This window comes from Panthera leo, chromosome F3 (genome assembly GCF_018350215.1).
Source record: "Panthera leo isolate Ple1 chromosome F3, P.leo_Ple1_pat1.1, whole genome shotgun sequence".
NCBI classification, from domain to species: domain Eukaryota; kingdom Metazoa; phylum Chordata; class Mammalia; order Carnivora; family Felidae; genus Panthera; species Panthera leo.
This window is the reverse complement of record NC_056696.1, coordinates 7,747,609-7,775,255: the sequence shown is the minus strand read 5'-3', so window position 1 is coordinate 7,775,255 and position 27,647 is coordinate 7,747,609. Positions and strand designations below refer to the sequence as shown.

The 27,647-nt window shown below is 42.4% G+C and overlaps 1 long non-coding RNA gene across 1 annotated transcript; it reads right to left on the bottom strand.

Annotated features, from left to right (window-relative positions):
• Positions 1-796: 796 nt before the first annotated feature.
• On the bottom strand, positions 797-27,647 carry LOC122212076. The gene is made up of 4 exons (XR_006198968.1): positions 27,632-27,647; positions 8,434-8,535; positions 2,244-2,292; positions 797-2,131 (listed from the first exon to the last, which is right to left on the bottom strand). It is a non-coding gene; the product is annotated as an uncharacterized LOC122212076 (long non-coding RNA).

Here is a 27,647-nt window from a genome sequence, read left to right as displayed (position 1 = left end):
TGCTCCTGATTTATGGAGCTTTTTTTTGTTTCCAGAGCAAGCCAAGCTTTCTCTTCCCTCTGCCTAGAATACTCATTCCTGGCTCTGACTAGCTTATTCTAGCTTATTTTTCAGTTCTCAGTGAAAGATGGCTTCTTCAGGGAGGTCAAGAGAAACTTGATCTAACTAAACTAGCTTGTCCAAAATTATTATTCTCTTTTGTTCTGTTTGCTTCTTTGATAACACTTACCAAGTTTGGTAATTGATTTTTTTTTTTTTTTGCTTATTTATTATCTTTCCCCCACTACTAGAATGTACACTTTGAGAACTAGGAGTGTTTCTCTAGCAGCTAGCATGAAACCTCACACAAAGTAGTCATTCAGTAAACAGAGGCTTAATGAATGAAGGTTGTAATAAGTGCTGAGAATATATATGTGTGTGTGTGTGTGTATATATATATACACACACACACACATATATATTTATATATTTATATATATTTTTAAAAGATTTTATTTCTTTTCTCTTTTTGGAGAGAGAGAGAGTGCATGTATGAGAGAGAGAGAGCAGGAGAAGGACAAAGGGAGAGGGAGAGAGAGAGCCATTAGCAGACTCCACACCCACAATGCAGCCTGACGCAGGGCTAGGTCTCACAGCTGTGAGATCATGACCTGAGCTGAAATCAAGAGTCAGACACTCAACTGACTGAGCCATCCAGGTGTTGCAAGATTTTATTTTTTTAAGTAATGTCTGCACTCAACATGGGGCTTGAACTCACAACCCTGAGATCAAGTGTCGTGCACTGTACCTACTGAGCCAGAAAGGTGCCTGAGAATATATTTTTAAGTAGAAGTAATCGCTGTTTTTTCATATCATAGTCGCAGTATATTAGTGGTAGCAGCAGCAGTAGTCTGGCAGTTAAAAATAGTAATACTGGCATGAACCTGGGGTCATAACCTCTTAATTAGTAGTGACAGTCATAGAACAATGAAAATACAAATGCCACATAGACCATGAATTATTTTGCTCTGAGATCCCTTAGAGGCAGAGCATTCTTTGAAGATAGGGTGGCACATAGTGATGGGAGATGTCTGCAGCAGCTGTTCATAGGAAGATGTTGCCAAAAAAAAAAGGAGCAGCAGAGTTTCAGAATGACATTGCATTCAGAAATGACACTGCAATTAAAAAAGGAAAGTACATGCAACTGTGTCTTACAAGTACACTATTTTTTTTCTTTTCAAAATAACCATGAGACTTGCCAGAGTCCTCTGGGCATGGGCAGTATGTGTGTTTGATTGCATGGAGGGCTAGTTTCTTGGAACATAAAATTTCACATTTTTATAAGTGTAACTGAAGACATAGATTCAGTCTCCCCAGTGAGCCATAGGAACTAGAAATGGTAGGAGGAAAGTCTTACAATCTACAAGCAGTCTGGCTCATGTTGTACATCTAATCTAAGTGTAATTTCTGTCTTTTTTTCTTTTGATGGGATTTTATTTTATTACACAAAATCCAGAAATGCATAAATTAAGGTTATCATTGTTTACATTCTGGCCCACCTTCCAGATTTTTCTATGCATATATTTGTGATTTTGAAATGACCTTTATTATACCCAGCAAAGAGTTCTGAGGCTTCTTTTTCATTCAAAATCATATATCCAAGCGCTTCAACTCAGAGAATTTATGCCCTGGATCGTATCACTCAGCTTTCCCTTTGTGTGCACAATCTATCATATATTTAACCCTTCCTTATTGTTAGACCTCAAAATTATCTTTTTTCTTTCTTCTATTCTTCTCTCCCTCCACTCCTTTCGAGAGTAAACAGCTCTTTGATGAACATCCGTGTGGCAAAATCTTGGTACGTGACCTCAAAGATGAAATGGCTTTGAGAAGCAAGTGCTTGCCAGATATCCGGGGTCTGTTGTCTTCCCAGTTGTGATCCTGTGTGGGTCAGCAGTTCACATGAGAATTCTGGTCAATGGGCCATGAGCAGACATATCTGTGTCTCTGTGTGGACGAGGCATGTTCTCCACGAGCGTCCTTTCTACCTGGTGAAGCCGGAGGGCTGCATGAAGCCCCCAACAGCCAGGGTCCCCGAGTGACTGCACAGCTCAGCGTGCCCAGTTCCCATTGATTTGTTTTGCACCTGAAGCTTGAGCAACAAGACAAAAACATCTTTATGTTGTCGGTAAGCAATTAGGTTTAAACTATTACCCCATTCAATGGGAATTAGGCAATATCCAGCAAAAATTATACCAATTTACCTTCCAACTTGGCAATGCTATTTCTAGGATTCTTCCCCAGTCACACTGGCTAGAAAAGAAAAGAAATAATGTATGTGCAAGGCTATTAATTGTAGAGAAAATTCCTTCTGAATATTTTTGTGTTTAAAAAAATTTTTTTTAATGTTTATTCATTTCTCAGAGACAGAGAAACAGGGCGTGAGCGGAAGAGGGGCAGAGAGAGAGGGAGACACTCTTGTGCATCTGGCCTTGACGTCATCTGAACATCAGTGTGTGAACGTAGGAAACTGAAGCAGGCTCCAGGCTCTGAGCTGTCAGTACATAGCCCAATGTGGGGGCTGAACTCACGAAACATGAGATCATGACCTGAGCTGGTCAGACACTCAAACAGCTGAGCCCCCTAGGTGCCCTAACCTTCTGAATATTTCTGAACAAACACGCTTGAAAAGTAGTACTTCATCTTTTGCCGTTAGGGTGTTGCTCTGTTCTCTACTGAAAGAAAACAAAGATACTATCTACTGACTTGGGAGTTATTTCTGGTGATATTTGTGTTTATTTGCCTGTCTTTCTGCTCACGCCTGCATACATGCTTGTATCTTCTGATTCTGTGGGAGGTCAAAGTAGTTTCCTACGTTCACACTCTGATGTTCAGATGACATCAAGGCCACATGCACAAGAGGTATCCTGAGTTATCTGTGGGGAGGACGGGCTGGATCATTAGGAACCCGGGAGCCCACAGTGGTTTGAAGATTAAAGGTGTCAGAGAAGCATTTGTCCAAAGCGCTTTCATGTAAAGGTTCGGCTGCGCACAAAGAGTTGTGTGAGGCAAGTTGAAAGGCTTATCTGGGGGGTTAACATGCTAATGCACCTGAGAGGCAGTGGAGAACTCTGGGTCTGGGTTGTTAACAGGGAGTACGATCCTTTTAGCTTTTCAGACCCAGCATATAGTATTTTAATTTCCTCAAGGGATTTAGTTTCATTTGCATTTGAGAGAGCCCAATTTTGCAAGATTTCTTTTCTTTTCCCCCTTTGGGCATATATTCAAGTGCTAATACATTTCCCCTGAACCTCCAAAAAAGATGAAGTGCTTTTTATGTTTTCTCTCAAGGCCTCACTTAGTGGAGCATCTGAGAACCTGGAAATCTGTGATGACACCCACTTCCTAGCAGTGTGGCAGTGTGTGTGTGTGTGTGTGTGTGTGTGTGTGTGTGTGTCCGTGAGAAGTATTAAATGACCTGCTGCTTTCAGGAGCCCAACCCACATCCACCCCCCTGCCTAGGCCTTGTACCGCATTCAGAAAGTGACCTGTGGCAGGTGTGATGAGAACGCCCGATGTGCCCAGAGGGGCCGGATATGACGGGAGGCGGCAGCACAGATCCGAGCATCACCCTGTCATGGCTGTGCTGGGCGGGTCATGAGGGGGGAATCTCTGCCCCACGCAGGTAGGGGCTGGGGCGTGACCCCAGTGGTGATGAGCTCTCAGCAGCTGAGGCCAGGCCAGGACGCTGCTCTTTGCTCCGGCTCTGTATTGTTCCTCTCATTCTGGGCAAACCTATACCAATGTGGGTAGCCCATTTGGTACCCACAGGGCAGTCATCAAGATGTAGGACGTGAACAGGAGGGCCGTTATCACACATCTGTAATAAACATGCACGACACTATCCAGCACCAGCCACAGACCTATGTCCAGATGGCGATGGACGGAAGAGGGAAAGGCCACCCCAGGCATGGGTAGAGGAGGGGCAATCTGCAGAGACGGTGGCCAGGGAGACAAGGAGACAGAAGCTTGACTGGTGGACACGTAAGGGTGTGGGCGCTGGTGGTCTTCCAGTGGAGATAGAAAGGGTGTCGGGCAAAGCTGTGTTTCTCTGCCCCTGCCATGTTTCTGGCCGGTCTAATGATGTGCCCGTAGAGGAGGGAGCCACCACGCTAGCTCTGGTTGACCCAGAGGTCCTGGGCCATTCCCAGGCTTGAAGCCCAACAAATGGGAGTGTCATTCATGGTGATGGGGAAATGAGAAAGGAGGAATTGGTAATGAGCACCATTTTGGACTTGTCAGCTTTAACCTTGCAGGGGGACATTCCAATGGAGTTGCTTGTGAAATGTGTAGGATTAAGTCGAGGGTGGTACCCCAGTGTGCTCCTTTAGACATAGAATTGCAGTTACAGGGTGGCTCTTGACCACAGATAAACAACAAGTTTTCCAAAGGAAGAAAGTGAGGCAAAGGAAGGAAATACAAGAGGGAGAGATGGCTGGGAGTGGGAAGCGACTGTGTTCGTGGGGCACAAAACATGGCTGGTGTTGGAGGCAGCTGAGCTTGTGGTCGGCAGACTGGCTTTGGAGACTGACAATGTGGAGGCAAATCTGCTGTTTCCCACTAAGACTCAGGTTTCTCACTTGTCCAGTGGATAATAATAATACCTACTTCATAGAGGTTGGAGAAGGAAGCTGAGATAATATATGAAAAACACTCAGCACAGTCCCTGGAATATAGTGAGCCCTCAATAAATAGCTATTTTTTTATTAGAACATAAAAAAATAGAAAAAAATAGTAGTTAATGGTATTCTTTTAGAACATAAAGGGGAGATTAAATTTGAAAAGGAGAATTCTGGGTAAGGCTAAATCCAGGGTTGTAGATATAAGAATACATTAACAGGTTTTGGAAGGAGCCAAGGAACTTTCATATATACATTCTATGGTACATCATATATATGTGTCTTAAAACCCCTTGAAACATTCTGTCTTCTATCAAAAGGAGAAATATTTTTCTATGCTTTTTCTATATCCAGTCTTCCAACCAAGCTTACTGGGAGAGGCTGGTTTTCTTCAGTTGACAATCTGCACACTGCACGGTTTGCATTCCCAATGACTTCAAGACTGCCTTATGATTGAGAAGAGAAGTCTTAGGAGGGACTTATTGCATAATTCCCAGGAAAATATTGTTTCATGCACACGGGTCGACCTGGGCCCTATTCTGTTCTCTACTCTGTCCTAGAATCATATTCTTCACCCAAATGGTGCCACTCATTTCTGCTCTGGAGTATGCCCCCAACGCTTTGGCACAGACAATATCCCTTTCTTGGGGTGCTCTGATTCATGGTTATTTAGGGTTTCTGTCACCGACTGGAAGAAAATATTGGAGCTGATATAAAAAGAAATGAGTTTGAATGCTGGAGCTACAGTTTATTATCTTGGTTGAATTAACTAAACAAGGAGGTCATTGAACTGAGGTGGGTTGAATGCCTTAGGAGGCCGTGTAAACAAACCAAAATCTGTCTGTAACACCTCAATGTTTAAGAATTCTAAGAACAACCAATCACATACAGCCAACTAGGCTTTCCCAAACAAGGCAACCCCTTAAGCTATAGCCAGTCAAATGGTTTTCTTGTTTTGTTTCTTCCTCTTCTCTATAAAAGTCTTTCTTGTGGTTCCTTGTGGGCCAAGCACTCCTTACCACTTCTGGTTTGGTGGTGATTCAAATCAATTTATGCCCCTGTAAACTCTTAAAACTTTTAATGTGCCTCTGTTTATCTTTTAACAGCTTTATGACCTAAACTTTCACTTCTCCTCTCTGAAACAGGCATAATTCACAGAACTGTGAAAATAAAATGAGGGTCCATGAAAGCTCTTTATAAATTATATAAGTATGTGGTGGTATTATTACATTTTTATCTTTAATAAGTTAATTCTTTCTTAATCTCTAAGCACTTGGTGCTTCATTAGCTACTGAGGAAATGGTAGCATCTAGCAATCAAGTACAGTATGAAATTCATATTCAGTAGCTACTACTTCTAAGGATATGAAACTGTCTTGTATCTTTCTAGAGCAGCAAGAATACATATCGCTAAGACTGTAAATAGAAAACTTCCCTCCCCAAACACAGACATATATTTACCCACCTAACTTTGTTAGACTACACATCAAATAATGTCTATTCATTCAATAACCAAGTGTTGAAAGTTAAAAAAAAAAAAAAAAAGAGGAGACAGAGAAAGATAACAAGGTGCTTTTTTCCCCCTTACCAATAACCAAGTCTCTAATTATTTGACACTAACTGGGAATCCAACAATTCAATTCTGACAATATCTCCCTGGAGCTAGTGTCAGATCCCTAGGAGTTAAAGGGTTCAGTCCCACAAGATGCCCCTACTTCAGATGGCCACTGCAAATGGGCTGCCCTGGCCATTCATGCTTCTGCCCAGCCAACAACAAACTTGGGGGAGGGGAGTCCTATGACCCCCACCCCCTCAGATTTGACATTTTGCTAACACAGCTTGCAGAACTCAGGAAAACACTTTACTTGTGGTTACCAGTTATTATAAAAGATACAACTCAGGAATAGCCAAATGGAAGAGATAAATAGGTATGGGATGAGAGGGCACATGGCTTCAGTGCCTTCTTAGGGCACACCACCTTCCTAGCACCTCCCTTTGTTCACCAACGCAGAAGCTCCCCCAAATCTCATCATTTAGGGTTTTTTATGGAGATTTCAGTATGTAGGCATGATTATCAAATCATTGGCCATTGCTGACTGAACTCAATCCCTGCCCTTCTCCCCTCCCTGGAGGTCAAGGGTAGGGTGGAAAGTTCTAACCCTCCAAATGTGGCTTGATCTTTCTGATGATGAGCCCCCATCCTGAGGATATACTGAGGACCTTGCCAGAAGTTACCTTATTAGCTACAAAAGGCACTCACCACTCAGGAGATCCAACAGTTTTAGAAGCTCTGGAACCAGGAACAAAGATCAAATATATATTTTTATTCCACCACACCACCAAACCTACAGCTTCTCTTTCCCTGATACAAAGACTTCTTGACTTCTTGGCTAGGTTATTCAATTCAGTCTATTCTTTTATACTTATATATTTAGACCAAATATATATTTTTATGAAATCACACAAGGTTATAAGACTTCTACCAACATATTGACCAAAGGGGCATTTTCTTGTTGAGTTTACCCTAAGAAGCTTGTCTCTCAACCTCTTCAGTTCCATAGACATGGTCCTAGTCGGAGAGACTGGCTTCCATCTATCATGTTCACCAAATCTGAAGTGTATAAACTAAACCAGCCACATATTTGCTTTACAGAAGAAACTTTTCTTTTTCTGCCATTCAAATGCACGTGTCTTCCTCCTGATACCATCTTCTAATGTCAGAATACATGGGAAGACAAAATAGTGATCAAAAGATTGCTTTGTGAGGATGAAATTAAAGCCAAAGAAATGCATAGCCTTAAGGGATATTCTGCCTGGCTCTGGGGAGAACGGGAGAATCATCCTTGCTCTGATACGTTTCCCCAGTGACTGGAAAATGTGTGTATCCAGAATTTATTGTCTTCCTTCCCAGATAGTACTAAATAAACACTACTATATCAGGCTTTTGTACTTTATTCTTCTATGCTGACCATCCACACTGTCTGTTCATACACTCTCTAAATAGGATAATTTATAATTGGTATTTCTTATCAAGAAATTATGCCTTATTTCTGGTACTGTTTCCCTGAGATTTCACCCTACTAACCTTGGAATTTTGAGTGTTTCTAACTCTTGGCTATATATTTAAACACAGTCTCTTGGAATTCCCCTTCTGCTGTCTTAACCATATCTTCTATTTGTGGGTTTTCCTGGTTTAAGTCACAGTGCCTCATGCATTTCCAACTAATAATAATATGCATCATGTATTGAAGGTCTCCTGTGTGCCTGTATTTCAGTTAGGCTCTCAGATGCCAGGAACAGAGATTAGCTCATGAAAGGAAAAGGGAGGCAAGGAGGGGAGGGAAAATTGTAGACAAAGGAAGGGAGGGCTACTTGGGAAGCCAAGGATGGAAACCTAATTTGACCCAGTCTCAGAAAAAGGATGCTTTAGGGGGGGTTAGTGGCAAAATGTCATGGATCTTCAACCAAGTAGTCCACTCTTAAGGAACTCTAATAATTTCCAATGTTCCTTCTAGTCTCCTCTTGCCAGCCTCCTTAGCTTCTATTTTGTGTATCTTTTCTCATGATTACAGCTTTGTTTAGTCCTAATTTAACTCTGCCATGTTCCCTCTGGTCTGGACTGTCTCTCATTATGTCTCCCATTCTGTTATCCCACTGTTGACAGTTAATTCTCTGGGCATTTTCCCAATTAAAATTTCCAAAAGCAAGTATTTGAATGGTTCAACCAATGTTTCTTAGGCATGTTTCTTTTTTACACCAAGTTGATTTGTGCATACCTTGAGTCAGTTGCTACTCACAATTCCAGGAGGCACAGCCAAAGAGGACATTGCTATAAGGTGTTGTAACTTGTCTGGTGAAGGTGAATTCATCTATAGGGACTGTGAGAAGAACCATTTTCCTTAGTAAGGCAAGAACTATCATCAGCCAATTTATTTAGGTATCTTGCTAAGAAAGTTGCATACATTAGTTCACTTAATCCTCCAACAAACATATGGGGTAGATATTATTATCCTCACTTTGTAGGAAAAGAAATTTAGACTTAGCAAGATTAATCCCCAAATCATGCAGCTTTTAAGTAGCAGAGAAAGTACTCCAATATAGATTATTATGCTTTAAATGTCCCCAAAGCCCATAGTTTAACGGGCCAACTGTTTTCGAGGGTAAAGATCTCTATCATCTGAAAGAGTAGAGATAAGGTGTTCCCATGACATTTGAGTGCATACTAAGAGTACATCTTTCTATAACAACAGTAAACATTTTCTAAGTGCTTTTCTACATACCGGGTTACTGTTCTAAGTGTTTCAAATGTATTATCTCCTGAACACTCTTAATAACCCTATGAAATAGATGCAATATTATCCCCATGTTATAGATGAAAACTGATCTACAAAAGAAGGAAGAGGTTCAGACAAAGAAAGTGACCCATTGTTAATGGCACCTGAGATTCAAATAAAAATTCCAACCCTATGCACTTGTTAGAGGCAATAGTGATTGAGAAGGACCTCTCAAAGTCTGCCCCTTTTCCATTGAAGGCAGGACAGTGGTAACATTTTTTAACTAAAGGAGGGCACTTTGGATTACACATTAGAAGTGACTTTGTGGCTATAAAATTTGGGCTACATAGAAACACCCAGGAAGTCTGAAAATCAATTTTCTGTACATATTCTCTTCCACCTCTTCCCTTGTATCCTTGAGCCCTGCTCCCCACAAGAGTAGCTAATTATTTTTCTGAAAGGGTTTCAGTGCATGTTCATATATCTCAGTGCCTACTTCTGAAATGGTAAAAAAAAAAAAAAAAAAAAAAAAAAACCCTGCTGCCCAGGGGCACAGAGGATGACCAGGAACCAGGAAAGGGACATGACTTGCACAAGAGTAATGGCAGCCACATGAGGCTTTGGTGAAGAGGGATTGCCAGCCTCTCTCCCTGTCTGCCACAGTCCCTGTGATTGGTGAGGCTCTCCCAGAGTCATCTGTAATCAGAAATGGCAGTCAATGAAGTCTTTCATTGATCATTAACAGATTGCTTGGCAATGACTGATTAGTGAAAGGCAAAGACAAATGACCCAAGTTCTGGAAAGGAGATATTTCATTCCAGAAAATCCAACAGATAATGGGGAAAGGCTACCCTGTTCTAGATAGTAGAAAGGGCAAGGACATGCTAAGTAATCTCTCCCTCCTCTGGCTCCTCAACACTTCGCTGTGCCCCTAATTTAGCCCTTGTTACTGGCTGTCTTGGTGCTGAGTCGGTTGTGTGCACGTCCATCATCCTTGCTGGACTGTGAGCTCCTTAAGGTGGGTGTCCATGTGCCTAGGACAGAGTAGATGCTCAATTAATATTTGCTGGGGAAAATTTTTGGTATTGTCCCTTGATATATAGGTAGCAAAACCAAGATGTAGAGAATGGTCCTACCCCACGGTTATTCAGAGTCAATAAGTATCCAGTCTATCTTCACAATCCAATCTCATACTTTTCAGTTTGGGAAAGCTCTAATCTCTCCCTGGGCTCTTTCTCAGTTCCTTCCCCCTGACTTCCTCTCTCTCCAGAGTGCGGCAGTAAATTACGAGCAATGTGGAGACAACTTTCCTGGGTTTCCTCTCTCCACTGCATGCATTTCATATAAGAGGACATGTGGTGGTGGAGAGGTAATGACTTCTGCTCGACATACTTTTTCCGAGTTTCTTATGAATCTGAGCATGACCTGCTCTTCCAATTTTGGTTGCTGGCTTTAAACTTGCCTTGGGATTCACTTCATCTTCCAATTCTCCCCATGCCCCTTCTATCATCTTGCCCATGTTTAAAATGCAATGAGGCAGGTGCCAAGGAGAAGGTGGGCATGGTTGAGGCCAACATTGGCAGAGTTCTAGGGGCATTATGTTTCTAGTATGAAGGGCCATGGAGGTTATCTAGTCTAATAACCTCATTTTACAAATAAGACAGTTTGAGTTCAGGTAGTTCAAATGACCTGCCCAAGATCACTGTCATGGAGAGAATGGGTGCAGAGAAGGAGATGAAACCATTGTCTCTCATGCTCGGTTCAGTGCCTTATTGTTATGGCACACTTATAGAGGAAAATAAATGAGCAGTAAATATCAGTTTTATTGCCATTTCAGGGCACATCACAGAGCCTCAGACAGAGGTTAATAATACTATACTTGTATAAAGACAATATTCCTTATACATCTGGAGTTTTAGCAAAGACCAAGGTTTATTTGCCATAATTCTGTTTGGTATGTTGCTTCTCAGTATCTTAGCAGAACACAGCATGGCAGAAACAGCTTTGGCTTTCATACACAGAGTTAATTGGTCAGTGTTTTATTCCTGAGGTTTTACTGTACCATTGTTTCCACTTTATAGCTTTTTATACCTTGGGTTCAATCATGTTGGTAATAAGTGCTCCCCATGACTTTGGAATCTATATACCCTACAGCTGCACTCTTAGAAAGGACTTTATTATAAATTTAAGCAATGGACAGTTGAAGAATAAAACCAAATCTCAACCCATGAATGGCATCATCTGGTGTCACCTAGTAGACATATGGGATGAAAAAAGCTTAATAAGTCGTGTTAACTTTCATATATTAGGTGGACATTTTATTCACAGGTACTTAGAGTACTTAGCTGTGGTAGATACAATGGTAAAGGTATTTTCAGGCCTTCTAGGTTTTTAGATTGAGAAAAACTTCCTTAGAAATTAAATATTAAACACAGAATTCAAATGGCTTAATTGCTGTCCTCCAGTACTCCAAAGTTTGCTCCTGAACCGAGAGTTGCTCAGAAACAATAATTTTCAAACTGTGTCTAAAAGGTTGTTTGCATGGACCTCAGGGCTCAGAGTTAGTACGGGAGGGGGAGGAGGGGGGCTGAATGGGAAGGGCCTCAGGGCTCCAAACTGTGCTTCAACTGGATAAGCTAAGGCTGTTTTTTCTCCCTTCCCTTCCTCCCTCTTTCCTTCCCTTCCTTTCTTTCCTTCCTCCCTCTTTCCCACCCTCCCACATTCCTTCCTGTATTTTTCTAAATTTCTGACTAAGATAGCTTTTGAATAAAGGGAGATCATTTTTAAAAATAGAGTTTAAATATAGTACAAAGACATTGGAGATTATATATCCAGTATTTTATAGTCAGATTTATTGAAATATCATTTACAGGCATTAAATCACATCACGGTAAGAATACAGTCTAATGAGCTTTGACAAATGTATACAATTGTCTGATCACCACAATCGAGATATAAAACACTTCCATCACCCCCAAAAGTTTCCTTAAAAACCAATACCCTCCTGATGCCCCAGGTAAATACTGTTCTGCCTTCTGTTGTGGTGACCCAGCTTTTTCAAGAATGTCATAAAAATGGAATCAACCTGTAGACTTTGAGACTATTTCTATCATTTCCTTCACTTGCATTGTATGCTTTTGAGATGCACTCATGTCATTGTGTATATTCCTAGTTCATTCCTTTTTATTGGCTCAGTAGTGTTCCACTGCATTGATACTCTATAGTATTTTTCTAGTAAATATGTGAATTTTTTGTACCTTTTATAAATTTTTATTTTTTATTTTTTAAAAAATATTTACTTATTTATTTTGAGAGAGAGAGAGAGTATAAGAGCATGAACCGGATGTTGCTGAGCCTCATGCGAACTGTCCTATTGCTGCTTCCTCTCACTGGCCCAGAGTACTTGTAAATCAGCCCCTAAAAGAGTACCACTGAGCAAATTAAAGTGCTCACTGCCTTCATTCATTCTTATGGTGGGGGATGGGAATTTCCATTTATTGAATATTATGTGACAGACAGAAAGTGCTTTAAGTGAATTATCTCATTTAATCCTGAAGACGATTCCATGATTTGAGAAATATATACATACATACATACATACATACATATATATGCCTATCATATATATCTATGGATATATTAGCAATTGGTATATTCCTTTAAAAGTGTGATATTAATACAAGTGACTTTCAGTACCTTAAGTTTTATGATACTCTACATGGTTGTTGCTGCTGCTGGTGATGCGGACAATGAAGAAATCACAGTAGGACAATTAGAATTCCTCTGGCATGTACTTCTGGCATGGATACTGATGGCAGACAATTCTGCGATTATGTTACAACCATTTAGAATAATTCTTAACAGCATCAAGAACTACTATGGAAAGTCTTCTCACCATCTCAATAAAAAACAGAAGGCTGGTTAGGGACTTTCTCCACTTGATTCTTCCCAGTGCTGTCTGTAGACGGTGTCCACCGTCTTATTCGAAGAAGAATACGAAGGATTTGCCTAGAGGAGCAAATCTTAAATTGATGGCTAAATTATGCCTTGTGGCTATATTCTCTGCCATGTGCAGTCTCCCTCTGATTTTGCACACACAGATTTGTATTACGCAGAGGTCTATCTCACAGATAGAAGGCAGGTGACCATATCCAACGTCCCCCCACCATACAGGGACAAAGCATTTTTCCCCCGTCCCTCTTTACCCACTGCTAAATGAACACAGAGCACAGGAGCATGCATTCTTGCAAACTCATTGTCACTTCTTATGAAAATCTGGAGGATTCTGCCTTATATTACTCTACAGGACAGGAGAGAGTACGCTCCACAATCTATCCAACCATGGGAAGCTATTGCGTCAGTCCAGCTAACTCCGGCATAAAGAAGTACATCCACTGTAGGAGGCATTAAATGTTAAATACATGATTTAAGTAGTTCCTTTCCAAGGCTGTGTGTTAGTGAGTGAGCGAGAGAGAATGAGTGTGTGTGTGTGTATGTGTGTTTGTTTTGTTGCCAAGATATATCCCAGGCAGCTCTAACAAAGACCGTGTCTAATGAACGGAACTAGGCTGGAATTTCACACTCAAATCATATTGCACTTAGCTCTCCCTGCCCCTGTGTCTGCTTCCTGATGTTTGGTTGTAAGCAATGTGGTAGGGCGGCTGCTGTTGTTGTCAGGCAGGACTGGCTCCGGGCAAAGCCGTGAGGCAGGTAAATGTCTCCTATAAAATTCCTTCTGAAGCCCCGGGCTTCCCCTCAAAGCCCTGGGATCTGGCTCCCTTTGGTTGTTTTACAAGCACAAGCCCCCACTGTTGTCCCTTGTCGGGCTTTACTCCCTTTATCTTATCCCAGGCTTGAGAGAGAAGCTGGACATTTCCTGTCCTGCCCCATCAAAATCCCCCCCTGACCCCGCCCCATTCCCGGCTAATCCATTTGATAAAATAAGTAGAATGAGGTATGAATGGTTGGGAATGACCTTCAATTAACCTTCTCAGGTAACTGTGCATTTTTACGGAATGCTTACTTCTTCTAGCAGGGACAAAAGTGAGCTACCAAAATGTGATTCTGGATACAGAAGGGTGAATTTCCCTCAGGGAGACCCTCCGAACATCCATCAGATTAAACCAGGCAGGTGTCCTCCCATGCCAGCCTGGTGAAAGGTGGCTCCAAGGAGGTCAGTACCTTAGCTTGACTCAAGGCCACAGACCACAGTCTCAAATTAAGCTAGCTTTCTGACACATGTACACGGTCCCTCACAAGAGGAAGAGGTGGCAGAGGTGGATGGAAAGGCCCAAATTCATCACCACTGAGGGAAAATGAAATCGAAGCAGAATCTGCTGTAAACGAGTTAGTGGCACAATCTTCACTTATAAACAGGACTCTTCACTTAGAGTCTGTAAGGAATAGAGGGAAAAGGATAAGTGCGCCAAACTTTAGCTCTGGGAGATATGTCAACATAAGAGGTTGAGAACAAAAGAATGATTGTGCTTGCATTGAGGGGATGCTTTTTCTGTAAAGCACAGTTTGCACAGGTGAATTGGTCCTTGACACAGACATTCCAGACCTGAGGCCTTCTTTAGGGCACTGGGAAAAGGACCAAAGAGCTCTGTTTGGAGGAAAAAGAATTCATTGTCACCAAAATGAAAGAGGAAAGAAGTAAGAATAAAAAGAAGAGAAGGGGCACCTGGGTGGCTCAGTTGGTTAAGCATCCAACTTCAGCTCAGGGCAAGATCTCACAGTTTGTGGGCTCGAGCCCCACCTCAGGTTCTGTGCTGACAGCTCAGAGCTTGGAGCCGGCTTCAGATTTTGTGTCTCCCTCTCTCTCTGCCCCTCCCCCACTCATGCTCTGTCTGTCTCTCTCTCAAAAATTAATAATAAAAAAAACATTAAAAAAAAAAAGAAGGAAATTAAGAAATAACATTCTTTCTGGGGCACCCGGGTGGATCAGTTGGTTGAGCATCCGACTTTTGATTTCAGCTCAGGTCATGATCTCAAGGTCATAAGATTGAGCCCCACATGGGGCTTTGGCTGAGCTGGCACCTGCTTAAGTTTCTCTCTCTCCCTCCCTCTGCCCATCCCCTGCTCTCTCTCTCTCTCTCTCTCTCTCTCTCTCCCTCCTTGAAAAGAAAAGAAAGGAAAAGAAAAGAAGAGAAAAGAAAAGAAAAATAACATTCTTTCTACAAATCTCATTCAAACCACTTACCCCAAATGCTGCTGGACATGTCAAAATATTTTACTTTATATTTCCCTTTACTTCTAGAAAAACTCGGACCAGTTTTAGATGTTTTCCTCAGTCGTTCATCCACAATCATCCTAACTTGGCAGAGAAACAGGTCTACCTGCATTTATAGTCTTAGCTTGAACACGAGGAAACAGGATTATTAATTAATCCAGGCTTCACACACTGGAGGCCTGCTACACGGAGGATGTCTGGTTTCATCATGGAGATCAGAGGCAGGGGGTTAACGAGAAAATGAAGAAGATGGTTCTCACTTTTGAGGAGCCATAACCTAATGGGGAGGAGTAGACGTGATCAAGGGGCTCCAGCACAATGCAGTGAGTGTCATGATAAAGACAGGTTCAATATGAGTGGAGATGCAGAGGAGGGGCAGGGACTCTGTAGAAGGGTGACTGGGAGCTTCAGTGACCAACCAGGCTTGAAGTGCAGTCTCTAGGGGAGCATTACGGAACAGCTTGACCTCCTTTCGTTCTACTTAAAATGCATTTGGAACATTGAAAGGGAGGGTGATACAATTTGGCACAATGTAACCAGCACCTGCTTGCCAATGGTTAACAGGGCAATTAAGTAATCTAATTTAAAGTAATCTAATTTATTTTGGTTATACCGCCTTGAATTTTTGTAATAAGGTAGGGATGGATAACACAAGTCTCCTTACTCGTATGTTTTCACTGAATTCGGGGTAACTTCTATGTCTCCTATGTCTCCGTTTTCAGGGTCAGTGTTTTCAAACAGGTAGCTCTGGGATCATGCTTTTCTTCAAAGCCCGACGCTCCGGTAGAAGAAATAAACTCTACAACCAATGAGTAGAAGTTACAAAAAACAGCCCATTTGTGTCCCAATACAAGAAAGACATTTCCATAGACTGTGTTTTCCAGAATGGGATGGATGGACTCTCCAGGAAGCGAGTATCTCTTTATGAGACTTGCCCAAGCATGTGAGTTTCCTCTGTTGGGTGGGAGTTTGAGCTGAGTGGTCTTCAAAGAATGAAGTTCTACCAACGATTCTCTCTTCTAAGTTTGTGTCTCTGGCTCAGCCTGCGTTCCACAGAAACAGCAGAGCCCGAGACCATTTTCAGGGCTGTCAGAGAAGATGTAATACAGGAAAGAGGGAAGAACACACTCCAGGTAGTACCCTACCCCACGGGCTATAGCATCACAAGAAACACAGCCAGGGTTTGACCAGGTAGAATATCTTCTAGACAGGCTGGGCAGAAACACCATGCCTCTGGTGCAGGTCAGAAGGAAGGGGAAATTATCTCCTGGTTCTTACTGATCAAAGCTGATCTCATGGATGTTGACTCTGCTGCACCTCAGTTTCTAGGCTGTGTTGCCTGGCCCTTGGGAACAGCTGCTGGAAACACCAGTGTGGTTCTCTATCCGCATCTAGAAGTTGTTTGGGAACCATAGTCCGTCTGGTCAGGTGAGGTCAGGCAAGATAGAGACTTTGCTCATCCCGATCCTCATCCCCAAGGGAAGCTGAAAAAGCCTGTGGTGCTAGGAGACTAAGCCGGGTGGTGGCAATCTTGCCCTGCACTGAGCAGGTGCACAGGCCCCAGGGCCAGTGGTGCTGAGCCGTTCTGAGGAGGCACGTGCCCCAGGCCCAGCAGCATATCCTGTGTGTGTCAGCAGTCATTTCCCACAGATTCTCCTTAGTTTCAGCTTTCTCCTCCATATTAAAAATCAGGCAGTATTTTGCAGATGTAGGAACAGAAATGAGAGGAGTGAATTAACCCAACACAAAGAAAGAAGCCTGGAATAGAAAGAAGGCTATAAGAAACAGAAAAAGACAAAACAAAAGAGCAGTTTTGGGGGAGGTACAGCTTTCTCTGGACCCTTTGTCTTCATTCTGGCTCATCCTCCTGTGACCGTTACGATCCACAGAAATGTATTTTTCATGTACAGTGTGCCGGGGACCATTGATTCCTGGAGATGCAGTGTGGCACCCCAGGCTGGGCCAGGTAGGCTCGTGCTGGCTCCAGGATCCCGGCATGTGATCCTCAGGCCTGCAGCGGGCAGGGGCTCCCAGGGCCTTCTGACCTGTCTGAGCGACTGCTTGCGGATGCGCAGTGGATGGAAAGGTTGGTTGACTGGCTAAGATCTTCCTTGATCACAGAGGCACAGAAAGTTTCTGGGCCTCTTGTGCCTCCCAGTCCAGAGATGCATCAGCTCTCTGACAGTTTCAGGGTTCACTTCCACAGCCCAAACAGAAAACTGGGTGTGAGCGAGCAAGAAGAACCCCAGTGGTTAGCACACAGAAAGAAATTACAGGATAAAAGCCTGTGCACAAAGCTTCTAGCTTCTCCCTTTCATAAAAAAAAAAAATTTTAATGGCTATTTATTTTTGAGAGAGAGAAAGAGAGAGAGCACAAGCAGGGGAGGGGCAGAGAGAGAGGGGAACACAGAATCCAAAGCAGGCTCCAGGTTCTGAGCTGTCAGCACAGAGCCCAAAGTGGGGCTCGAACTCATGAACTGCAAGATCATGACCTGAGCCAAAGTTGGACTCTTAACCGACAGAGCCACCCAGGCTCCCCATGGCTTCTCCCTTTCAATCGTCATTCACTCCCTGGCTCAGCAACCCCACTGAAGATTGACATGATTTTCTCAGTCATTTCCAGCCTCCAGATCACCAGCTCGATTGGCTAATCCCCAGGACTCATCTCCTCCAAGCCGTTGCCATCCTGAATATCTCTGACCATGTTCTTCTTCTTGGAACGTATTTTCTCTTGTTGAGACATTGCCTTGCTTTTGGGAGCATCTGAGGACCAGGTTCCTGTGTGTCCTGATCTTTGAACCTCTAGCAAAATGTCTGGTGCTTTTGAACTAGATCTCAAAAAATGCCTAGTACTTTGAAAAGACTCCATAAACGTTAGTTGAATTGAATCCCATATCTGTGCCCATTATGTAATGACTCACAATATCCTCAAACATGAGGCAGTTGCTGATGTGATTGTACTTTATAGCTTGCTACCAATTTCTTTGATTTTTATGTTCGTGCACACCCTCGCTCCTTTAGCTTATCCTTAATTTCTTTTGTTGTTTATACTTCACGCATATTGAAAACAGACAAGATTCAGGCTCCATAGAATATTGGCTGTAAAAGTCCAACACACAAATCAATAATGACTGATTAAGGCCAAGAAGTGTCTTTTCTCAAAGTGCTGTCAGAGGTGATACGGATATGAAAGGGACAGCGATTCTGTGGCTTTGGCATGGTCAAGGCATCCAAACAATGACTTTTTTATGGTAATGTTCATGTATGTATTCCCACACTTTTTTCAGTTTTTTAGGTGTAACTTAAATACAATAAAGTCATCTTAAGTGTGCAACTTGTACATAGTCGTGTAGCCACCATTCCCCTCCACGACCACTGCCCCCACGCACCGGACTGACCTACCTTTCTTTTCTAGGATTTCATGTAAATGCAATCAGACAACGTGCTGTCTTACGTTTGACTTCTTTCACTTCAACACACAGTTGTTTAGATTCATTCATGTTGTATGTTTAACATCTTATTCTTTTGCTGTATGAATATTACAGAACTTGCTTACTCGTTCACCAATTGATAGGCGTTTGGATTAATTTCATTTTTTTGCTGTGATGAATATGACACTATAAACATTCACGTACAAGTATTTTTGTGAACACATATTTTTGTTTTTCTCTTTAAAACAATTTTTTTAAGTTTATTTATTTAGAGAGAGAGCAGGCAAGGGGCAGACAGAGAGGGAGACAGAGAATCCTAAGCAGGCTCTGCACTGTCAGTGCAGAGCCTGACACAGGGCTTGATCTCAAGAACCGTGAGATCACAACCTGAGCCAAAATCAAGAGTCAGATGCTCAACCGACTGAGCCACCCAGTCGGTGGCTATTTTCCTTTCTCTTGGATAAATACCTAGGAGTGAGATTGCTCAGTTGTATGATTATTATATGTTTAATTTTATAAAATGTTGCCAAGTTGTTTCCCAAACTTGTTATCCCATTTTACATTCCCAGCAGCGTGAATGAGAATTCCAGTTTTCCTCATCCTAGTCAACACTTGGTATGTTCAGTACTTTTTACTTTGGTCACTCTAGAAATTGTACAGTGGTAGATCTTTGAATTTCTCTGGGGACTAATGCATCATGTACTTAATGGCTACCCATATATCTTCTTTTGTAAAGCGCCTGTTCAAAGATTTTGTCCATTTCTCAGTTGGGGTAAAGTGTTGTTCGTCTTCTTGTGATTGAGTTTCCTTTTTTTTTTAATAATCATACATTTTATTTCATTCTCCTTTGTTATTATATTCTTTTTTGTTTAGTTTTTCTTTTTCATTCCAGTATAACATACAGCGTTATATTAGTTTCAGGTGTGCAATATATAGTGATTCAATTCTGTACATTCCTCAGTGCTCATTATAAGTGTGTTCTTAATCCCCTTCACCTATTTCACCCATCCCCCCACCCTCCTCCTTTCTAGTAACCAGCAGTGTGTTGTCTATAGTGAAGAGTCTATTTTTTGCTTTGTCTCCTTTTTCCTTTGTTCATCTGTTTTGTTTCTTACATTCCACCTATGAGTGAAACCATAGGGTATTTGCCTTTCTCTGACTGACTTATTTCACTTAGCATTATACTCTCTAGCTCCGTCCATCTTGTTGCAAACGGCAAGATTTCATTCTTTTTTATGGCTGAGTAATATTCCATCGTATGTTTACACCACTTCTTTGTCCACTTGTCTATTGGTGGACACTTGGGCTGCTTCCGAAATGTGGCTATTGTAAATAATGGGGCAATAATAAACATAGTGGAGCGTGTATCCTTTTGAATAAGTGTTTTTGTATTCTTTGGGTTAATATCTAGTTGTGGAATTACTAGATCATACAGTAACTCTATATTTAATTTTGTGAGGGACCTCCATACTGTCTCCCACAGTGGTTGCACCAGTGCGCATCCCCACCAACAGTGCATGAGGGTTCCTTTTTCTCCACATTCTCGCCAATACTTGTTGCTTGTTGTGTTTCTGATTTTAGCCATTCTGACAAGTGCGAGGTGATATCTCATTGTGGTTTTGATGCACATTTCCCTGATGATGAATGATGTGATTGAGTGGTTTTTAAAAACATATTTTGCATACAAGCTCTTTGTGAGATACCTAGTTTACAGAAGTTCTTAACTTTGATGAATCTATTTGCTGTGGTGGCAGTTTGGTTTGATTGATGCCTTCTGCATCTTAAGAAAACTTTGCCTAACCACATATCACAAAGATTTTCTTCTATGTTTTATTCAAAATGTTTATAGTTTTAATCAAATAACAGCCCTTTTTCATGGTTATTTTCATTTATCTATTCCTAGTTTATAAGCATAGTGCCCTTCAGGGGTGCCCACTTTACATGATGAAAAACCACATGATACAGACATATAGGAAATGATTTACCATTTGTTTTACAGTAATCATGGTTGTAAAATAAGATGAATGTTAAGATTTTAAAAAGAGAATCCAGAAAGATATACACCAAAACAGAACAGTGCTCTTCTCTGAATTATGAGTGATATTTACTTACTTATCCTAAATGCCACTGAGTTATACACTTCAATTGATATGTTATCTCTTTACTTTTGTTTTTCTATATTCTTCTGATTTTTTAAAATGAGTGTGTATGGGGTGCCTGGGTGGCTCAGTCAGTTAAGCATCTGACTTTGGCTCAGGTCATGATCTCACAGTTCGTGAGTTTGAGCCCCGTGTCAGGCTCTGTGCTGACAGCTCAGAGCCTGGAGCCTGCTTCGGATTCTGTGTCTCCCTCTCTCTCTGCCCCTGCCCCGCTCATGTTCTGTCTCTTTCTCTCTCTCTCTTTCTCAAAAATGAAGATTAAAATGAGTATGTATATAAGTTGCATATTTAAAACTACTATTAGTATGAATAAATAATATGTAGTAATAAATAGATCAGGCAAGTTTATGGAACTCAGCTCATTTCTTTTTATGTCATACTTATCTGGCAAATTCAAGAAAAATGAAAAACTGTTTATGGAGCTAGAGCTTTCCTTTTAAAACATCCATCTCTTTAACAGGCTCACAGCTACTACATAGAGGTTTCAGTGTATTTTATTTAAAAAATCTAAAAAGTCTCTACATTGACTTCGCCTTAAGCTCTAATTTTTTTATTCAAGTCATTATATCATATATGAATGAGACAAGAAGTTTTGGTTACTCCTGTCTCCTTCCTCATTCTATCCTTACCCATTTCCTTTGGCTCACCCTCCTCGAAAGTAGTAAAGGCCAATGAGGGTTATAATTCGGGTTGTAAGTGGCTAAAACTGCAAGAAACTCAAGCCATCTATCAAAAGCCACCATCCCAGGAGAATGAGTTACTCCCTCAGAAGGTGTAGACTCCACAGGATAGCCAGGGCCATGTGATTCCTTGAAGTCTTAGAATCCATGTGACTCCATGACAACATCGGCAACAAGAACAGTAGAATCTCAACACCAAGGAATGTGCTAATCTAGTGGTTCAATACAATTCCTTTTTTTTTTTTAATTTTTAAAAATGTTTTTAATGTTTTATTTTTGAGAGAGTGAGAGACAGAGCATGAGCGGAGGAGGGGCAGAGAGCGAGGGAGACACAGGAGACACAGGATCCGAAGCAGGCTCTAGGCTCTGAGCTGTCAGCACAGAGACCGACACAGGGCTTGAACCCAGGAACCATGAGATCATGACCTGAACCGAAGTCGGTGCTCAACTGACTGAGCCACCCAGGTGCCCCAATACAATTCCTTTTATTTACGACTCAAGACAAGCCTTAAATGACTTCAACCTCTATTGCACACATGTATTCCAGACTCCCACCAAACCTTCTTCCAAAGTCCATCTGGTCAGAACACAGCCTCTAAGTATTACTTTCTTCATTTACAAGTGGTTTTTCTCTTTGTAGTATCAACATAAGCAGCAGGCCCTAAGCCTGGCTACCAGCTCTGGTGCCTGCATAGTGGTGTCTCAAATGGGAATGCTGGTTTCTGAGCTCACGAGCTCACAGGCAAGGAAACTGGTCAGTCTCTCCAATTATCTTCTCTACATTAAAACCCATTTCCACTAAGTAGAGCTAGTGCATTCTCCTCCAATTCAATGCTTTTCCATTCAGGTCAATGCTAAACAGTAGTTTCTAGAGGGAAGCAGAGAGAAATTGTGGGTCATGATTAGTCTCAGACTGGATTTCCTGTTCTGTTAAATCCAGGCCTCCAGGCCCCTCCCATCACTGGTGCCTGGAAGGGAGAAGCATCCATAGACTGTTCCAGGGAAAAGAGACCAGGACTCATCCTGTCTCTTAGTTCAGTCTACAGAGGCAGTTCTAGCAGAGACGGGCCCCTGGCTCTTCCCAAACACAGGCTTATTTACTAAGAATGGTCTGTTTTTAACGGCAATGAATATTGCTTATAATGAAAGCAACCTCTAATTACCCAAAATGCACATTAAAGTTTGCAGCAAATATTCATCAAATCAAATAAATTACTCTTTCTTCCTGTTCTGCTCTACTTCCTTAAGTATTTATAAGCAGGGCTAATTAAGACTTTTTGAAGTTGTTTATGGTCTGCCTTTCTCTCCATTTGGAACAAATGTTTTGGTTCTACAGATTCAAGCTATGCTTTTGAAGCATGCAGAAGCTTTTCTTGTGCAAACCCAGCTACTCAGGCTGACTTCGTCCCCACAGACAGAGGCTGTAGTCATACGTGACCACTCTGACCACTAAGTTGAGCGTTGCAACACCTCACATCATCCTAACCCTGCATCTGAGACCTCACTCATCACCTCTTCTTCTGTTTTCTCCAGATAACTCATGCCTTTTAAACACACTCTAAAATTTACTTATTTATCACACCTACTATTACTGTATCCCCTAAAATGTAAGCCCTGGAAGGGCATGGATCTTTGTCTGATTCATTGACATACCTTAAATGCCTGGAGCTGTCCTGGCACACAGCAAGCCCTCAACAAATATTTGTTGGATAAACAAGTTGATGATTCAAAGGCCCTCAGAAAGCCTCCTTTGCCCTCCACGGTATCTCTATCACCCGGGTGGCACAGTGCCTGAATTGCTATCATTATAGATTCTGCATTGGGGTTTCTTTCTTTGTGGCTTTCTTTGGGTTGTGATGCATATATATACTTCTATGAGGAAAAATATTCGTCTCTCCATTCAGTGACTCTTTCTGATTATACTCTATTCATAAGGCACTGTACTAGATATTTCAGGACACAGAACCAAGTCCTGTCCTAAAGGCGGGCTTACATTCACTATTTATGTGGCATCGTGCCACTCAAGATCGGTAGGCAGAGTGCTCCACAGTTGCACACCACTGGAAGCAGCATGAACCTTCATCCCCAGGGAGCTCAGTGCCTCGCTGACCCTGAGGATGGTACATCTAAAAACAGAGAGTGAGAAATGGGGACTCCCATTCACTCATTTGTCCACTTGTTCTTTCATTTAATATATACTGAATGTCTTCTAGGTGCCAGGCATGTGCAGAGTCCTGGGTGTGTCGCAGTGAATAAACAAGACAGAGTCCTTGCCTCACGAGGTCACAGTTGGTGAAGTGAGACATTGGATACTAAACAAGAAATGATCTCTTCTACGTGTGACAAGGGTTTTGGTAAGGGATGGAGGGCGGTGGGTTATAGAAGCTCAGAGCAAGAGCCCCAGCTCTGACCTAGCCTGGGAGGAAGGGCTGGACACACAGAGGACCTCGGGGAGAAGCCAGGGAATGGTGTGGGTTTGTACCTCAGCTCCAGATCTTGTGGAGATGACGCAGAGATAGATGTGTGTGTGAAAGCCTAGTGGGTTTTTTGTGTTGCTGTCTTTGTTAGTCGGGTTGGTTTTTGTGGATGTGGTTGTGGTTTTTGTCATTGTCACGATTTGTTTTGTTGCATAGATTGCATGACAGTTGTCCTGGGATCCTTGGAGTTTGCCCTGAGGTGGTGTGCAGGCCAGGGTTGGGTCTGGGGTTCATCACCCACCTTCTGGGCTGTGCCTGGGCTGTGTCACACGGGGGATATAAAAACTCAGATGCCTGGGACCATCCCAGGCATCAGGGTCTCCCACATCCTCATGTTTCCTGTGGTATTTTTCACCTCTGGGGCTTCACATAAACCTTTCCCCACCACGGCTTACTGTTCTCTCCCTCGGGAGATTATTCCCTTAAGCACCTAATACCGAAGCACCCATCAGGTCAAAAACCTTGGATTTAAGGTTGATCTCATCTTGATACATCACCCGTCTTTATTGCTGGCATCTTTCAACTTCTTGGAAAGCCTCCCAAATTTGTAGGCTTTGCCCTAAGTCTTCATTCATTCATTCATTCATTCAAATGATGACAATAGATACGAATCGAGTGCCTACCATGTGCTGGGGCACTTGTGGGTCCTTGCAACCCACCAGTGCAAACTTGTGACCTGATTAGTAATTACCGCATCTTCCACTGGGATGAGAACAAAATGCAAGACAAATAAATGATGTAGTTAGTGAGAGATGATCATAGTCCTGGGGAAAAAATCAGAGCAGGGTCAGGAGGATGGGAATGCAGAGAAGGAAGCAGTTTGCAGTGTATAAGGTGATCAGAGCAGATCTCCCTCAGGAAAGATATATGAGAAAACACTGCTTTTTTCCATCCTCACTGCCACCACCCTAGAGCAGGCCTTGGTTCTTTTTCCTGTGGATGCTGCACCGGCGTCCAACCAGACTGCCTGGTCCTAACTGGGCCCTCGATCCAGTCTCCACCCCGAAGCCCAACTAGTACTTCTCAGCCCCCCAGTCAGATGATGCTCCTTGTCTGCGGAAATCCCTTCAGAGGCTCCCCATCCACAGGTCTTGGGCAACGTAGCATGCAGGGTCTTCACCCATATTCTCTTCCGCCATTATCTTCACCACATCTTCACTCAAAAGACACAGACTACGGCCTTCAGGTTGTTGGCAGTAACTACATCTGCCTAAAACACGCACCCACAGCCCACTCCTGCTTGCCTCACCAGCTCAGCTCGGTGGTCCTCTCCTGGGGGAAGGTTTCCTGCACTCCCCTCCCTGGAGACCATGCAGAGCACAGGGGACACATCTGAAGGGGTAGCATGTGGAAGAGAGACTTCAATGGGTACCTACGGAGGGCAGGCACATTCAAGTTGTTGGAAGTTACAAGGAGACAGAGTTTGGCTTACTCATCCTTATTTTGCATAAAACACTGGCTTGGTTTACTCAGGCACTGGACTGAGTTCTCCACAAGCACCATCCCAATGACTCCTTAGGAACAACCCTAGGAGCCAGAAACCCCTCAGGAGCTTCCTTTCCCTTGCACCCCGCTACGAGGTGCCCACAGGTATTTGAGACTGAAAGTAAGAGACTCATCGTATGATACATAGTGACTATAAGTGAAAATAATGGACATTATCATTTTCTGTTCAGTGTTCTCACTTCCTGGAAAATTTGTATCTAGAAAAGGTGTCAAGCTTTTCAAATGGAACTGCTTTGCATTTCTGTGAGCTAATTAGCCACAGCCCTGATGTTAGCTCACCTTGGACTTTGGGGCACTCTTAGGATTCACTCTGAGTTAAACAAGAGGTGTCTAACTGCAGTATGACTCCAGAATCAGGGATTTGCGGTCACCTACTTGGACTAGATTGGAGTGAAAAAAGAATATTTATATCTGAGAGTTTCACTGTAAAATTTGAAAGAATGTAAGCCCACTTTTCAGAAATTACATTTAGGCAGACTGGGGGTGGGAGGTGTTGTGTGAGGTGAGCCAGGAAACATCATGACCAAGAAAGGTAACAAGTGGTGTCTGATTTACAGATTCCCCAGGCACAATGCGAATATAAGATGTTATGATTGAATGCTGCAAATGCAGAGGACCCTTGAACCAAGCATGGGATGACCTAAGAAGAGAAACTTCCCCATATAACTGCCACCAGCACAAACTGTGGGCCACAGGGCCACCCAGGGTGTGTAGGAGCTGCTTCTGGAAGCTTCCCAGCCACCTACAAGTTTCCAGACTACACTCCCCCCTGTGTTGAGTAAAAAGATGTCCTAACACATGGGGAAGATGAGCTGAGAACATCCCTTCCCTATAGCTTCTCGTCCCATCTCTCACAAACAGTCTCACTCTAAAGTCTCATTTGGGTAAGTGACTATTTCTCAGCTTCATTAACAGTAAGTGTTCAAGACTCAGAAGGGAGGTGAGATGAGGCATGATTTTTGGTTGAAATATTAGAATATTCATAGTTTCAGTCTTACAACTTATTGAATTATAACTACCATCAGTTGATATTTCCAGGTTAAAGGTGAATTTAATTAATGTTATTAGAGTATACAATTATATACTTATAGAATGACATTTGTGTGCATATCATGTTCCATTTCAAATTTGAATGCATTTTACTTTTTCTTACTTTGCCTGCTTATTCCTTTCTCCAGGATTTCAGAGAATTAAATAGCTTAAAAGAAAAAGAAAAAAAAAAAAAAAAAAAAGATGTCCTAACAGTTAATACCATCGAAATAGCCAGAAATAACTACATAAGAGAGACAGGCATCTGTGTGTGTGTGTGTGTGTGTGTGTGTGTGTGTGTGTGCGTGTGTGCAGTGGGGTGGGTGAGTGTTTACTGGAATACATACTCCAAATAAACCATATAGATAATGTCAATAATGTGGCATCTCTCCTGATCATCTGGGGGCCCCCAAATGGGGGGCAATGATCCGGTGGAAGCAGGTGGCATAGGCAGTGAAAGAATTCTCTCAAGGCAGAACAAAGGAGATGGAAGTTTATTGAAGGGGGCAGTGGACAGGAAGGACAGCGAGGGGAGACACTGTGTGCAACAGCAGTCGGTGGGGGCTGTATTGAAAGGCGGAAGGTAAGAAGTATGGGGACATGTAGAATTTTCCCTTTTTTGGTAACTGTGCCTGGTTGTAAGTAGCCCATTGATCAGTTAGGGCCAGTGGATATCTTGAGGTGGGTCGCCTGATGGGCTGGTCTGTGTTCAGCCAGGTGGTCACCGGGGAGCCCTGCTTACATTCCATTGCTTAAGTCTGTTGCCTAAAAGCGGCCTCTGCGCATAATGGAATGAGTTTAAAGAATTTGTGATGTAAATAAGTAAACATTCATTCTCCAGATCACGCCAGCACGCAAAATTTCCTATGAAAACTCCGTAGAGAAGATGTAGGGATTCACCAGCTAGGCCAGTTAGTTCAGAATTTAAATCATTTATATAATGGTAAAAAGGTTAACATTATTTTATTAATGTGACATTTATATACCACTGCATATTTTAAAAGTTCACAGCCATTAACATTGGGCATTTATGGTCCTTTGTAAAGACCTTGGAAAATAAGGCAACATTCCCCGGGAAGCCCACAGAGGAGGAGGGGGTGAGGGTCCTGAGGCCACTCACCCTGTGGGAAGCAGGAAATGGCTGAGTGTTAACAGCAATGGGTACCGGGCCCATCTGGAGACTTACCCTTTCTTTCCTTCAG